Genomic DNA, 15,000 nt, shown 5'->3' on the forward strand with positions numbered 1-15,000 from the left:
AAACACTAATCTAGAACACGACTCATTATCACGTCCTAGCTGACACTAAACACTAATCTAGAACATGACTCATTATCACGTCCTAGTTGACACTAAACACTAATCTAGAACACGACTCATTATCACGTCCTAGCTGACACTAAACACTAATCTAGAACACGACTCATTATCACATCCTAGCTGACACTAATCTAGAACACATCTCATTATCATGTTCTATCTGACACTAAACACTAATCTAGAACACATCTCATTATCACGTTCTATCTGACACTAAACACTAATCTAGAACATGACTCATTATCACGTCCTAGCTGACACTAATCTAGAACACGTCTCATTATCACGTCCTAGTTGACACTAAACACTAATCTAGAACACGTCTCATTATCACGTCCTATCTGACACTAATCTAGAACACGACTCATTATCACGTCCTATCTGACACTAATCTAGAACACGTCTCATTATCACGTCCTAGCTGACACTAATCTAGAACACGTCTCATTATCACGTCCTAGCTGACACTAATCTAGAACACGCCTCATTATCACATCCTAGCTGACACTAATCTAGAACACGTCTCATTATCACGTCCTAGCTGACACTAATCTAGAACACGTCTCATTATCACGTCCTAGCTGACACTAATCTAGAACACGTCTCATTATCACGTCCTAGCTGACACTAATCTAGAACACGTCTCATTATCACGTCCTAGCTGACACTAATCTAGAACACGTCTCATTATCACGTCCTAGCTGACACTAATCTAGAACACGTCTCATTATCACGTCCTAGCTGACACTAATCTAGAACACGTCTCATTATCACGTCCTAGCTGACACTAATCTAGAACACGTCTCATTATCACGTCCTAGCTGACACTAATCTAGAACACGTCTCATTATCACGTCCTAGCTGACACTAATCTAGAACACGTCTCATTATCACGTCCTAGCTGACACTAATCTAGAACACGTCTCATTATAATAATAATAAATAATAATATATGCCATTTAGCAGACGCTTTTATCCAAAGCGACTTACAGTCATGTGTGCATACATTCTACGTATGGGTGATCCCGGGAATCGAACCCACTACCCTGGCGTTCCAAGCGCCATGCTCTACCAACTGAGCTACAGAAGGACTATCACGTCCTAGCTGACACTAATCTAGAACACGTCTCATTATCACGTCCTAGCTGACACTAATCTAGAACACGTCTCATTATCACGTCCTAGCTGACACTAATCTAGAACACGTCTCATTATCACGTCCTAGCTGACACTAATCTAGAACACGTCTCATTATCACATCCTAGCTGACACTAATCTAGAACACATCTCATTATCATGTTCTATCTGACACTAAACACTAATCTAGAACACATCTCATTATCACGTTCTATCTGACACTAAACACTAATCTAGAACATGACTCATTATCACGTCCTAGCTGACACTAATCTAGAACACGTCTCATTATCACGTCCTAGTTGACACTAAACACTAATCTAGAACACGTCTCATTATCACGTCCTATCTGACACTAATCTAGAACACGACTCATTATCACGTCCTATCTGACACTAATCTAGAACACGTCTCATTATCACGTCCTAGCTGACACTAATCTAGAACACGTCTCATTATCACGTCCTAGCTGACACTAATCTAGAACACGCCTCATTATCACATCCTAGCTGACACTAATCTAGAACACGTCTCATTATCACGTCCTAGCTGACACTAATCTAGAACACGTCTCATTATCACGTCCTAGTTGACACTAAACACTAATCTAGAACACGTCTCATTATCACGTCCTATCTGACACTAATCTAGAACACGACTCATTATCACGTCCTAGCTGACACTAATCTAGAACACGTCTCATTATCACATCCTAGCTGACACTAATCTAGAACACGTCTCATTATCACGTCCTAGCTGACACTAATCTAGAACACGTCTCATTATCACGTCCTAGCTGACACTAATCTAGAACACGTCTCATTATCATGTGAACACAAAGCAGGAAGCCGTTGAGAGTCACAAGTCCTTTTCTACAGTCCCATTTCTAACACTCTCATACATGAATAAAGGAGAGAGGACAGGAATGAGTCGTTTCCCAAATTATACCCTATTCTGGTTTTGGTGCACTACTTTTAACCAGAGCCCCGGACAAAAGTAGTGTTCCATATAGAGAATGGTGTGTCATTTGGGACACATGGAGGTCTACAGTAGCTAAGCTTCTCAGTCACTTTGCTGATACACAGAGACATGTTTACAGACACATTCACAGGTACTGGAGGGAGAGACAGGAAGAGAGAGAGAACGGAGTGAGGGAGAGACAGGAAGAGAGAGAGAACGGAGTGAGGGAGAGACAGGGATAGGGAGAATAGAGGGGAGAGACAGGAAGAGAGAGATTAGAGGAGAGAAGGAGAGACAGGAAGAGAGAGATTAGAGGAGAGAAGGAGAGACAGGAAGAGAGAGAATAGAGGAGAGAGGGAGAGACAGGAAGAGAGAGAACGGAGTGAGGGAGAGACAGGATAGGGAGAATAGAGGGGAGAGACAGGAAGAGGGAGAATAGAGGAGAGAGGGAGAGACAGGAAGAGAGAGAACGGAGTGAGGGAGAGACAGGAAGAGAGAGAACGGAGTGAGGGAGAGACAGGGATAGGGAGAATAGAGGGGAGAGACAGGAAGAGAGAGATTAGAGGAGAGAGAGAGAGAACGGAGTGAGGGAGAGACAGGGATAATAGAGGAGAGAGGGAGAGACAGGAAGAGAGAGATTAGAGGAGAGAGGGAGAGACAGGAAGAGAGAGAAAAGAGGAGAGAGGGAGAGACAGGAAGAGAGAGAAAAGAGGAGGGAGAGACTGGAAGAGAGAGAACGGAGTGAGGGAGAGACAGGGATAGGGATAATAGAGGGGAGAGACAGGAAGAGAGAGAACGGAGTGAGGGAGAGACGGGGAGAGACAGGAAGAGAGAGATTAGAGGAGAGAGGGAGAGACAGGAAGAGAGAGAATAGAGGAGAGAAGGAGAGACAGGAAGAGAGAGAACAGAGGAGAGGGAGAGACAGGAAGAGAGATAGAGGAGAGGGAGAGACTAGAGGAGAGGGAGAGACTAGAGGAGAGGAGAGACAGGAAGATAGAGCATAGAGGAGAGAGGGAGAGACAGGAAGAGGGAGAATAGAGGAGAGAGACAGGAAGAGAGAGAATATGGGAGAGAGGGAGAGACAGGAAGAGAGAGAATATGGGAGAGAGGGAGAGACAGGAAGAGAGAATAGAGGAAAGGGAGAGACAGGAAGAGAGAATAGAAAAGAGAGGGAGAGACAGGAAGAGAGAGAATAGAGGAGAGAGTGAGAGACAGGAAGAGGGAGAATAGAGGATAGAGGGAGAGAAAGGAAGAGGGAGAATAGAGGAGAGAGGGAGAGACAGGAAGAGGGAGAATAGAGGAGAGAGTGAGAGACAGGAAGAGGGAGAATAGAGGAGAGAGTGAGAGACAGGAAGAGGGAGAATAGAGGATAGAGGGAGAGAAAGGAAGAGGGAGAATAGAGGAGAGAGGGAGAGACAGGAAGAGGGAGAATAGAGGAGAGAGGGAGAGACAGGAAGAGAGAGAATAGAGGAGAGAGGGAGAGACAGGAAGAGAGAGATTAGAGGAGAGAGGGAGAGACAGGAAGAGAGAGATTAGAGGAGAGAGGGAGAGACAGGAAGAGGGAGAATAGAGGAGAGAGGGAGAGACAGGAAGAGGGAGAATAGAGGAGAGAGGGAGAGACAGGAAGAGGGAGAATAGAGGAGAGAGGGAGAGACAGGAAGAGAGAAAATAGAGGAGAGAGGGAGAGACAGGAAGAGAGAGATTAGAGGAGAGAGGGAGAGACAGGAAGAGAGAATAGAGGAGAGAGGGAGAGACAGGAAGAGAGAATAGAGGAGAGAGGGAGAGACAGGAAGAGAGAGAACGGAGTGAGGGAGAGACAGGATAGGGAGAATAGAGGGGAGAGACAGGAAGAGGGAGAATAGAGGAGAGAGGGAGAGACAGGAAGAGAGAGAACGGAGTGAGGGAGAGACAGGAAGAGAGAGAACGGAGTGAGGGAGAGACAGGGATAGGGAGAATAGAGGGGAGAGACAGGAAGAGAGAGATTAGAGGAGAGAGAGAGAGAACGGAGTGAGGGAGAGACAGGGATAATAGAGGAGAGAGGGAGAGACAGGAAGAGAGAGATTAGAGGAGAGAGGGAGAGACAGGAAGAGAGAGAAAAGAGGAGAGAGGGAGAGACAGGAAGAGAGAAAATAGAGGAGAGAGGGAGAGACAGGAAGAGAGAGATTAGAGGAGAGAAGGAGAGACAGGAAGAGAGAGAATAGAGGAGAGAGGGAGAGACAGGAAGAGAGAGAACGGAGTGAGGGAGAGACAGGATAGGGAGAATAGAGGGGAGAGACAGGAAGAGGGAGAATAGAGGAGAGAGGGAGAGACAGGAAGAGAGAGAACGGAGTGAGGGAGAGACAGGAAGAGAGAGAACGGAGTGAGGGAGAGACAGGGATAGGGAGAATAGAGGGGAGAGACAGGAAGAGAGAGATTAGAGGGAGAGAGAGAGAACGGAGTGAGGGAGAGACAGGGATAATAGAGGAGAGAGGGAGAGACAGGAAGAGAGAGATTAGAGGAGAGAGGGAGAGACAGGAAGAGAGAGAAAAGAGGAGAGAGGGAGAGACAGGAAGAGAGAGAAAAGAGGAGGGAGAGACTGGAAGAGAGAGAACGGAGTGAGGGAGAGACAGGGATAGGGATAATAGAGGGGAGAGACAGGAAGAGAGAGAACGGAGTGAGGGAGAGACGGGGAGAGACAGGAAGAGAGAGATTAGAGGAGAGAGGGAGAGACAGGAAGAGAGAGAATAGAGGAGAGAAGGAGAGACAGGAAGAGAGAGAACAGAGGAGAGGGAGAGACAGGAAGAGAGATAGAGGAGAGGGAGAGACTAGAGGAGAGGGAGAGACTAGAGGAGAGGGAGAGACAGGAAGATAGAGCATAGAGGAGAGAGGGAGAGACAGGAAGAGGGAGAATAGAGGAGAGAGACAGGAAGAGAGAGAATATGGGAGAGAGGGAGAGACAGGAAGAGAGAGAATATGGGAGAGAGGGAGAGACAGGAAGAGAGAATAGAGGAAAGGGAGAGACAGGAAGAGAGAATAGAAAAGAGAGGGAGAGACAGGAAGAGAGAGAATAGAGGAGAGGGAGAGACAGGAAGAGGGAGAATAGAGGAGAGAGTGAGAGACAGGAAGAGGGAGAATAGAGGAGAGAGTGAGAGACAGGAAGAGGGAGAATAGAGGATAGAGGGAGAGAAAGGAAGAGGGAGAATAGAGGAGAGAGGGAGAGACAGGAAGAGGGAGAATAGAGGAGAGAGGGAGAGACAGGAAGAGAGAGAATAGAGGAGAGAGGGAGAGACAGGAAGAGAGAGATTAGAGGAGAGAGGGAGAGACAGGAAGAGAGAGATTAGAGGAGAGAGGGAGAGACAGGAAGAGGGAGAATAGAGGAGAGAGGGAGAGACAGGAAGAGGGAGAATAGAGGAGAGAGGGAGAGACAGGAAGAGGGAGAATAGAGGAGAGAGGGAGAGACAGGAAGAGAGAAAATAGAGGAGAGAGGGAGAGACAGGAAGAGAGAGATTAGAGGAGAGAGGGAGAGACAGGAAGAGAGAATAGAGGAGAGAGGGAGAGACAGGAAGAGAGAATAGAGGAGAGAGGGAGAGACAGGAAGAGAGAATAGAGGAGAGAGGGAGAGACAGGAAGAGGGAGAATAGAGGAGAGAGGGAGAGACAGGAAGAGGGAGAATAGAGGAGAGAGGGAGAGACAGGAAGAGAGAGATGAGAGGAGAGAGGGAGAGACAGGAAGAGAGATGAGAGGAGAACATAACTGGCTTCCACATGAAATTCTCCACAGACGTTTAGAAATCAAATCACCACACTTATGGTAAACACCGAGTCTCAGAGATTTCTCTCTACGTTTCTCTCGTTCCCTTCTGCTCTGTCTCTCTCCTCTCTGTCTCTCTCCTCTCTCTCTCTCTCCTCTCTGTCTCTCTTCTCTCTGTCTCTCTTCTCTCTCTCTCTCTCCTCTCTCACTTCTCTCTCACTTCTCTCTGTCTCTCTCCTCTCTGCCCAGACTAGAGATAAATACACCAATATCCCTGTGAGGGAGTAGGGAGGGAGAGAGCGAGAGAGGAAGAGGAAGATAGAGAGAGAGGAAGATAAGACTAACCACTTCTGCAAAAATTGGAAAACACTAAACAAACAAGAACAGGAAGAGATATCTATCCAAAACAGAGATGTCTGGGTAAACCACTTCTCCAATCTGTTTTTTGGGCCCGATAACAACCAACACCCGGCAAACAGATCAAATACAAATCTTAGAATCAACTATTAAAGACGACCAGAACCCACTGGATTCTCTCAATTACCTTGAATGAGTTACAGGACAAAATTAAAACCCTCCAACCCAAAAAGGCCTGTGGTGTTGATGGTATCCTCAACGAAATGATCAAATATACAGACCACAAACTCAAATAAAATGGTATATTTACAAGACGTTACGAAGAGAAATGTGTTCAGGAAAAATTGGAATAAAATAATAACAAATAATTAAAGAGCAGCAGTAAAATAATGTGGAGGCTATATACAGGGTGTTACGGTACAGAGTCAATGTGGAGGCTATATACAGGGTGTTACGGTACAGAGTCAATGTGGAGGCTATATACAGGGTGTTACGGTACAGAGTCAATGTGGAGGCTATATACAGGGTGTTACGGTACAGAGTCAATGTGGAGGCTATATACAGGGTGTTACGGTACAGAGTCAATGTGGAGGCTATATACAGGGTGTTACGGTACAGAGTCAATGTGGAGGCTATATACAGGGTGTTACGGTACAGAGTCAATGTGGAGGCTATATACAGGGTGTTACGGTACAGAGTCAATGTGGAGGTTATATACAGGGTGTTACGGTACAGAGTCAATGTGGAGGCTATATACAGGGTGTTACGGTACAGAGTCAATGTGGAGGCTATATACAGGGTGTTACGGTACAGAGTCAATGTGGAGGCTATATACAGGGTGTTACGGTACAGAGTCAATGTGGAGACTATATACAGGGTATTACGGTACAGAGTCAATGTGGAGGCTATATACAGGGTATTACGGTACAGAGTCAATGTGGAGGCTATATACAGGGTATTACGGTACAGAGTTAATGTGGAGGCTATATACAGGGTATTACGGTACAGAGTCAATGTGGAGGCTATATACAGGGTATTACGGTACAGAGTCAATGTGGAGGCTATATACAGGGTGTTACGGTACAGAGTCAATGTGGAGGCTATATACAGGGTGTTACGGTACAGAGTCAATGTGGAGGCTATATACAGGGTGTTACGGTACAGAGTCAACGTGGAGGCTATATACAGGGTATTACGGTACAGAGTTAATGTGGAGGCTATATACAGGGTATTACGGTACAGAGTCAATGTGGAGGCTATATACAGGGTGTTACGGTACAGAGTCAATGTGGAGGCTATATACAGGGTGTTACGGTACAGAGTCAATGTGGAGGCTATATACAGGGTGTTACGGTACAGAGTCAACGTGGAGGCTATATACAGGGTATTACGGTACAGAGTTAATGTGGAGGCTATATACAGGGTATTACGGTACAGAGTCAATGTGGAGGCTATATACAGGGTGTTACGGTACAGAGTCAGTGTGGAGGCTATATACAGGGGGTACCAGTACAGAGTCAGTGTGGAGGCTATATACAGGGTGTTACGGTACAGAGTCAATGTGGAGGCTATATACAGGGTGTTACGGTACAGAGTCAATGTGGAGGCTATATACAGGGTATTACGGTACAGAGTCAATGTGGAGGCTATATACAGGGTGTTACGGTACAGAGTCAATGTGGAGGCTATATACAGGGTGTTACGGTACAGAGTCAATGTGGAGGCTATATACAGGGTGTTACGGTACAGAGTCAATGTGGAGGCTATATACAGGGTATTACAGTACAGAGTTAATGTGGAGGCTATATACAGGGGGTACTGGTACAGAGTCAATGTGGAGGCTATATACAGGGGGTACCGGTACAGAGTCAATGTGGAGGCTATATACAGGGTGTTACGGTACAGAGTCAATGTGGAGGCTATATACAGGGTGTTACGGTACAGAGTCAATGTGGAGGCTATATACAGGGTGTTACGGTACAGAGTCAATGTGGAGGCTATATACAGGGTGTTACGGTACAGAGTCAATGTGGAGGCTATATACAAGGTATTACGGTACAGAGTCAATGTGGAGGCTATATACAGGGTATTACGGTACAGAGTCAATGTGGAGGCTATATACAGGGTGTTACGGTACAGAGTCAATGTGGAGGCTATATACAGGGTATTACGGTACAGAGTCAATGTGGAGGCTATATACATTTACATTTACATTACATTTAAGTCATTTAGCAGACGCTCTTATCCAGAGCGACTTACAAATTGGTGCATTCACCTTATGACATCCAGTGGGACAGTCACTTAACAATAGTGCATCTAAAACTTAGGGGGGGTGGGGTGAGAGGGATTACTTAACCTATCCTAGGTATTCCTTAAAGAGGTGGGGTTTCAGGTGTCTCCGGAAGGTGGTGATGGTACAGAGTCAATGTGGAGGCTATATACAGGGTATTACGGTACAGAGTCAATGTGGAGGCTATATACAGGGTGTTACGGTACAGAGTCAATGTGGAGGCTATATACAGGGGGTACCAGTACAGAGTCAATGTGGAGGCTATATACAGGGTGTTACGGTACAGAGTCAATGTGGAGGCTATATACAGGGTGTTACGGTACAGAGTCAATGTGGAGGCTATATACAGGGTGTTACGGTACAGAGTCAATGTGGAGGCTATATACAGGGTGTTACGGTACAGAGTCAATGTGGAGGCTATATACAGGGTGTTACGGTACAGAGTCAATGTGGAGGCTATATACAGGGTGTTACGGTACAGAGTCAACGTGGAGGCTATATACAGGGTATTACGGTACAGAGTTAATGTGGAGGCTATATACAGGGTGTTACGGTACAGAGTCAACGTGGAGGCTATATACAGGGTATTACGGTACAGAGTTAATGTGGAGGCTATATACAGGGTATTACGGTACAGAGTCAATGTGGAGGCTATATACAGGGTGTTACGGTACAGAGTCAATGTGGAGGCTATATACAGGGTGTTACGGTACAGAGTCAATGTGGAGGCTATATACAGGGTGTTACGGTACAGAGTCAATGTGGAGGCTATATACAGGGTGTTACGGTACAGAGTCAATGTGGAGGCTATATACAGGGTGTTACGGTACAGAGTCAATGTGGAGGCTATTCGAAGCCCTTCGATCAGCTGTTCACGAGTCTTATGGCTCGGGGGGGCGGGGGGTAGAAGCCCTGTGATTAGCTGTTCAGGAGACTTAGGGCCCGGGGGCTCGGGGGGGGGTAGAAGCCCTTTGATTAGCTGTTCAGGAGACTTAGGGCTCGGGGGGGGGGGGGGGGGGGTAGAAGCCCTTTGGTCTTAAACTCTTTAACATCATCCTCAGTTCTGGCAAATTCTCCAATATTTGGAACCAAGGACTGACCACATGAATCCACAAAATGGAGACAAATTTGAGCTCATTAACTACCGGGGTTATGAGTCAACAGCAACCTTGGGAAAACCCTATGCATATACCAGCAGACTCGTACATTTCCTCAGTGAAAACAATGTACTGAGCAAATTGTCTTTTTACCAAATCACCGTACGTCAGACCACGTATTCACCCTACACACCCTAATCAACAAACAAACCAAAACCAAGGCAAAGTCTTCTCATGCTTTGTTGATTTCAAAAAAGCATTGCACTCAATTTGGTACGAGGGCAAATTATGTAGAAATGGATGGAAAAGTGGTGTTGGTGGAGAAACATGTCCTTCGCAAGCCTCCCCCTTTTCCTCCAAACATAACGATGGTCATTATGGCCAAACAGTTCTATTTTTGTTTCATCAGAGCAGAGGACATTTCTCCAAAAAAGAACAATCTTTTTGTCACCATTTTCAGTTGCAAACTGTAGTCTGGCTTTTTTATATATAAACTAGTTTTAATGACTCCAACCTAAGTGGATGTAAACTAGTTTTAATGACTCCAACCTAAGTGTATGTAAACTAGTTTTAATGACTCCAACCTAAGTGTATATAAACTAGTTTTAATGACTCCAACCTAAGTGGATGTAAACTAGTTTTAATGACTCCAGCCTAAGTGTATGTAAACTAGTTTTAATGACTCCAACCTCAGTGTATGTAAACTAGTTTTAATGACTCCAACCTAAGTGGATGTAAACTAGTTTTAATGACTCCAACCTAAGTGGATGTAAACTAGTTTTAATGACTCCAACCTAAGTGTATATAAACTAGTTTTAATGACTCCAACCTAAGTGTACGTAAACTAGTTTTAATGACTCCAACCTAAGTGTACGTAAACTAGTTTTAATGACTCCAACCTAAGTGTACGTAAACTAGTTTTAATGACTCCAGCCTAAGTGGATGTAAACTAGTTTTAATGACTCCAGCCTAAGTGTATGTAAACTAGTTTTAATGACTCCAACCTAAGTGGATGTAAACTAGTTTTAATGACTCCAACCTAAGTGTATGTAAACTAGTTTTAATGACTCCAGCCTAAGTGGATGTAAACTAGTTTTAATGACTCCAACCTAAGTGGATGTAAACTAGTTTTAATGACTCCAACCTAAGTGGATGTAAACTAGTTTTAATGACTCCAACCTAAGTGTATATAAACTAGTTTTAATGACTCCAACCTAAGTGTACGTAAACTAGTTTTAATGACTCCAACCTAAGTGTACGTAAACTAGTTTTAATGACTCCAACCTAAGTGTATGTAAACTAGTTTTAATGACTCCAACCTAAGTGGATGTAAACTAGTTTTAATGACTCCAGCCTAAGTGGATGTAAACTAGTTTTAATGACTCCAACCTAAGTGGATGTAAACTAGTTTTAATGACTCCAGCCTAAGTGGATGTAAACTAGTTTTAATGACTCCAACCTAAGTGTATGTAAACTAGTTTTAATGACTCCAACCTAAGTGTATGTAAACTAGTTTTAATGACTCCAACCTAAGTGTATGTAAACTAGTTTTAATGACTCCAACCTAAGTGGATGTAAACTAGTTTTAATGACTCCAATCTAAGTGTATGTAAACTAGTTTTAATGACTCCAACCTAAGTGGATGTAAACTAGTTTTAATGACTCCAGCCTAAGTGTATGTAAACTTCCCGACTTTCAAATGTATCTTTATTGTCCCTTTTGTATTTTGAACAATTTGCACATAATGACATTTGAAATGTCTTTATTATTTTTGGAACTTCCGTGAGTGTAAAGTTTATAGTTCATTTTTATGGTTTAATTGCACTTCTGTTTATTATCTATATGTTAACTTATGTTTCCCAATAAAGCCCCTTGAATTGAACTGAGAGAGGTGGTATGTTTCTGTGTGTGTGCGTGTGTGTGTGTGTGTGTGTCTGTGTGTGTAAGTGTGTTTTATGCAAGTCTCCGTGTGTGTTTACAGAGATAGTCAGTGATGGATGTTGAGAGTACTACTGGGCTCCACCCTGCCTCTTATCGTCCAATCAGACGGAGCCAAAAGCACAGCAGTCATATTGCCTGGGAAGACCTGGAGATACGGCAGGAATATTACAATACAACAGGGGATTCTGGGAAAGAACCAGAGAATAGTCTGGGAGAGAGAGAACACAGTGTCTCTGGAACACAGTGTCTCTGGGTCTAGAACACAGTGTCTCTGGAACACAGTGCCTCTGGGTCTAGAACACAGTGTCTCTGGAACACAGTGTCTCTGGGTCTAGAACACAGTGTCTCTGGAACGGTGTCTCTGGAACACAGTGTCTCTAGGTGTGGAACACAGTGTCTCTGGAACACAGTGTCTCTGGAACACAGTGTCTCTGGAACACAGTGTCTCTGGAACACAGTGTCTCTGGAACACAGTGTCTCTGGAACACAGTGTCTCTGGAACACAGTGTCTCTGGAACACAGTGTCTCTGGAACACAGTGTCTCTGGAACACAGTGTCTCTGGAACACAGTGTCTCTGGAACACAGTGTCTCTGGGTCTAGAACACAGTGTCTCTGAGTCTAGAACACAGTGTCTCTGAGTCTAGAACACAGTGTCTCTGGGTCTAGAACACAGTGTCTCTGGGTCTAGAACACAGTGTCTCTGGGTCTGGAACACAGTGTCTCTGGGTCTGGTGGGGGACACAGTGTCTCTGGGTCTGGAACACAGTGTCTCTGGGTCTGGTGGGAGACACAGTGTCTCTGGGTCTGGAACACAGTGTCTCTGGGTCTGGAACACAGTGTCTCTGGGTCTGGAACACAGTGTCTCTGGGTCTGGAACACAGTGTCTCTGGGTCTGGAACACAGTGTCTCTGGGTCTGGAACACAGTGTCTCTGGGTCTGGAACACAGTGTCTCTGGGTCTGGAACACAGTGTCTCTGGGTCTGGAACACAGTGTCTCTGGGACACAGTGTCTCTGGGTCTGGAACACAGTGTCTCTGGGTCTGGAACACAGTGTCTCTGGGTCTGGAACACAGTGTCTCTGGGTCTGGAACACAGTGTCTCTGGGTCTGGAACACAGTGTCTCTGGGTCTGGAACACAGTGTCTCTGGGTCTGGAACACAGTGTCTCTGGGTCTAGAACACAGTGTCTCTGGGTCTACAACACAGTGTCTCTGGGTCTAGAACACAGTGTCTCTGGGTCTAGAACACAGTGTCTCTGGGTCTAGAACACAGTGTCTCTGGGTCTAGAACACAGTGTCTCTGGGTCTAGAACACAGTGTCTCTGGGTCTAGAACACAGTGTCTCTGGGTCTAGAACACAGTGTCTCTGGGTCTAGAACACAGTGTCTCTGGGTCTAGAACACAGTGTCTCTGGGTCTAGAACACAGTGTCTCTGGGTCTAGAACACAGTGTCTCTGGGTCTAGAACACAGTGTCTCTGGGTCTAGAACACAGTGTCTCTGGGTCTAGAACACAGTGTCTCTGGGTCTAGAACACAGTGTCTCTGGGTCTAGAACACAGTGTCTCTGGGTCTAGAACACAGTGTCTCTGGGTCTAGAACACAGTGTCTCTGGGTCTAGAACACAGTGTCTCTAGGTCTGGTGGGGAACACAGTGTCTCTGGGTCTGGAACACAGTGTCTCTGGGTCTAGAACACAGTGTCTCTAGGTCTGGTGGGGGACACAGTGTCTCTGGGTCTGGAACACAGTGTCTCTGGGTCTGGTGGGGGACACAGTGTCTCTGGGTCTGGAACACAGTGTCTCTGGGTCTGGAACACAGTGTCTCTGGGTCTGGAACACAGTGTCTCTGGGTCTGGAACACAGTGTCTCTGGGTCTGGTGGGTAATAGCCTTTACATCTGATAAGATGTTATCCACTCAGGCTCTAGTGTTCACTGTAATGTACTGTGTGATGAATACAAGAGGGGATAATAGTGTGTGTGTGTGTGTGTGTGTGTGTGTGTGTGTGTGTGTGTGTGTGTGTGTGTGTGTGTGTGTGTGTGTGTGTGTGTGTGTGTGTGTGTGTGTGTGTGTGTGTGTGTGTGTGTGTGTGTGTGTGTGCGTGTATATATAATGATGTGTGTGTGAATACATGAGGACACATGAAAAGACGAGATGCTTCAGGGGTCACTTACATGTGACTTCTGCTTTCAGAAATTTGAAAAGTCACATTGAAAAGCTGAGCATGAGAGTTTAGCTGGCTAGTTAGCTACATAGTTTAGTTGCCTAGTTAGCTACAGAGGTTAGCTGGCTCGTTAGCTACAGCGTTTGGCTGGCTAGTTAGCTACAGAGGTTAGCTGTCTAGTTAGCGACCGAGGATAGCTGGCTAGTTAGCTACAGAGGTTAGCTGGCTTGTTAGCTACAGAGGATAGCTGGCTAGTTAGCTACAGAGGATAGCTGGCTAGTGAGCTACAGAGGATAGCTGGCTAGTTAGCTACAGAGGATAGCTGGCTAGTTTGCTACAGAGGTTAGCTGGCTTGTTAGCTTCAGAGGATAGCTGGCTAGTTAGCTACAGAGGATAGCTGGCTAGTTAGCTACAGAGGATAGCTGGCTAGTTTGCTACAGAGGTTAGCTGGCTAGTTTGCTACAGAGGATAGCTGGCTAGTTTGCTACAGAGGTTAGCTAGCTAGTTAGCTTCAGAGGTTAGCTGGCTAGTTTGCTACAGAGGTTAGCTGGCTTGTTAGCTTCAGAGGATAGCTGGCTAGTTAGCTACAGAGGATAGCTGGCTAGTTAGCTACAGAGGATAGCTGGCTAGATTGCTACAGAGGTTAGCTGGCTAGTTAGCTACAGAGGATAGCTGGCTAGTTAGCTACAGAGGATAGCTGGCTAGTTAGCTACAGAGGATAGCTGGCTAGTTAGCTACAGAGGATAGCTGGCTAGTTAGCTACAGAGGATAGCTGGCTAGTTTGCTACAGAGGTTAGCTGGCTAGTTAGCTACAGAGGATAGCTGGCTAGTTAGCTACAGAGGATAGCTGGCTAGTTAGCTACAGAGGATAGCTGGCTAGTTTGCTACAGAGGATAGCTGGCTAGTTTGCTACAGAGGATAGCTGGCTAGTTTGCTACAGAGGATAGCTGGCTAGTTTGCTACAGAGGATAGCTGGCTAGTTAGCTACAGAGGATAGCAGGCTAGTTAGCTACAGAGGATAGCAGGCTAGTTAGCTACAGAGGATAGCTGGCTAGTTTGCTTCAGAGGATAGCTGGCTAGTTTGCTACAGAGGATAGCTGGCTAGTTTGCTACAGAGGATAGCTGGCTAGTTTGCTACAGAGGATAGCTGGCTAGTTTGCTACAGAGGATAGCTGGCTAGTTAGCTACAGAGGTTAGCTGGCTAGTTTGCTTCAGAGGATAGCTGGCTAGTTAGCTACAGAGGTTAGCTGGCTAGTTTGCTTCAGAGGAT

At 45.6% G+C, this 15,000-nt stretch overlaps 1 protein-coding gene across 1 annotated transcript in view; it reads right to left on the minus strand.

The window, feature by feature from the left end:
- LOC124018174 (protein diaphanous homolog 3-like) overlaps nucleotides 1–15,000 on the minus strand; it is a 690,151-nt gene that overhangs the window by 71,054 nt on the left and 604,097 nt on the right. The window lies entirely within an intron of this gene.

The sequence above is a fragment of the Oncorhynchus gorbuscha genome, unplaced genomic scaffold (assembly GCF_021184085.1).
Source record: "Oncorhynchus gorbuscha isolate QuinsamMale2020 ecotype Even-year unplaced genomic scaffold, OgorEven_v1.0 Un_scaffold_419, whole genome shotgun sequence".
NCBI lineage: Eukaryota > Metazoa > Chordata > Actinopteri > Salmoniformes > Salmonidae > Oncorhynchus > Oncorhynchus gorbuscha.